The following is a 2,217-nucleotide window of genomic DNA, read 5'->3' on the forward strand; positions in this document are numbered from 1 at the left end:
CCACAGGCTGCTTTCATTGATTTTTGCAGAACTTTTGTATCTTTAGTCAACCTATCATTTTGATTCAATTATGACTTGACAAATGGAGTCATATGTCCATCTATTTTCCGATAAAGCAATAAATTTATTGTTATTCAATATGATATGTGACATATCAAAGTATTTGTCATCCTAAAACAATATATATGCATTAAATTAAATTAATCCCTACATCCTGGCAAGCCTCGCAGAGCCCATGCAGCTCATTAGTTCCAGTCTCAGCTCCAGAATGATCTTCCACAAGATCCTCTCCTCCTTCTTCTGGAGCCCAACCAGGAAGCAGCTTCGCCAATACCTGGTATTGGAGGGCAATCAATTCTCTGATTTTCCTAGGAAGAGGGGAAGTGAGGACTAAAGAAAGAAAAATAGAGACTTGCATAATTTCCAAGTACATGGGGGCTGGGAGGTCAGTGCCTCAGAGTGGGCAAAGACAAAAATATTCTGAGCTAGCCATTATTTATTGGATACATTCAATAATTGGAGTGAGTATCAGGTGACTTAGGGGGTGGCGGTGGTAATCCTATGAGGACAGTAAGGAGAGCATTGTACAGTAGTAGGTGAGATGAGATAGCAGACTAAAAAAGAATGCGTCCTTCCCCCAGGTGAAAATTTTCTCTTTTAATTATTACTATTCAGTTCTCAAAGAACCAGAATGTCTTCAGCTGAGGTACTCTTGCCCTTGAGTGTCATGGTATCACAGGACCACTGAGGTCTCAATTTATGACTGAAGGTAAAACTATGTTTCCATATGCAATAGTCCACCCACAGGCAAGGTGACACTGGGCTTTAGACAACTATAATCATTCTTTAATTATGAAATGATTTTTTTCCCAAAAATTATGTGGAATGGCTTTCAACAATCCCAAGCCACTGACCCTGAGTCCCATGTGGCACGCAGCCTTGCTAAGAAAACCTAGGCTGGGCACAGCAAGCTCAGCACACTGCCCTCCTCATCAGTGAGCCTGGAGCAGCTGATCCAACTTCAGAAGAATAAGGCTGAGATTCATAGCTCACAATATGTCTGTGGGCTTTCAGGAGAGTTGGAATAAACCCCTCAGCTGAAAGTTCAGGAAATTTAATTTTTAAAACTAATGGGATTTGTTACAGAACAAAGAAAACAGTACACTGTTTACCCCCACAGCAAGTTTTTACATGGGCCCAAATGTGTGACATAAAAGATGTGAAGTTTGATCCTGAGATAGGATCCTTATCATGGACTCACTCAATCAAGCTCCCAGACTCTGCTTTAGCTTCCGAAAACCTGGTCCACCTCCTACCATTTGCGAAACATTTATAAAAGCCATCTACAAACATAGATGGCTCTATTCCTACTAGCTATGGAGACATATGGTGGGCAAAACAAAGGGTCTTTCTCCACCTCAATACTGTCCTTATTGTCTAGACCCATCAAGCCAGTTCCCGTAAGGAGAGCAGTTGGGGGCAATTTACCACAGGATGCCATAGGTTGTGTCCTAGATTAATTAGAACCTGAATGGCCTTGTCTTCTCGCTAGAGGCTGCTTATGTTCAACAAAGGGGAAGTACCATCCAAAGGAAGTGGCTGTGCCCTGCATCCTGTTCATCCCTCCCCATTGCCAGTGTATACAGCAGTCATTGCAAACCTATGGCACATGTACTGCAGTGAGCTGTTTGTAGCATTGAAAGCTCTAAAAGGTTCTCTATCACTGCTATAGCAGGTTCTTTGGTGGTAAACATTTTTCTAAAGCCAGTGAATGGCTGCAGAAGTCTAGCAAGAAGCCTGCAGACCAGAAGATGCTATGACCTGCACTGAGTGGTGATCTGTCTCCAGGGATGGTTTTTTGAGGAGTTGCTGTTAAAGATTTATCAGTTACTTGGTTATTGAAAAGTTCTATATTATCAAACACCTTGCACAAGGGAAGAAAACTTCTATAAAGCAGCCAAGAACCAGCTGCCTGGGATAGCAGCTTTATCCAGCCATAAATAGCAAAGATACCCTTTGGACTGCGTATTTGAACCCTCCAGATAAAATGAAGGCCTTTAACAGGGCAAAGGTCAGTTGCTTGAAAAAATATGCATGCTTTCCACAAGAGACAGGAAGTCAAATACTCACTTGGTTCTCTCCAACTCTGTTACCTTTGTGGCTAAAGAGGTCGATATATACCTCTTTGGCCCATAGTTTGGTACCTACTGCTACTTA

General features: G+C 42.1%; 1 pseudogene; it reads left to right on the forward strand.

Moving 5' to 3' along the window:
* Positions 1 to 268: 268 nt before the first annotated feature.
* Positions 269 to 1,829, forward strand: LOC117285975 (annotated as a pseudogene).
* The last annotated feature ends 388 nt before the right edge of the window (positions 1,830 to 2,217 follow it).

Source organism: Fukomys damarensis, unplaced genomic scaffold, assembly GCF_012274545.1.
Source record: "Fukomys damarensis isolate Sample0158 unplaced genomic scaffold, DMR_v1.0_HiC HiC_scaffold_14, whole genome shotgun sequence".
Taxonomy (NCBI): Eukaryota; Metazoa; Chordata; class Mammalia; order Rodentia; family Bathyergidae; genus Fukomys; species Fukomys damarensis.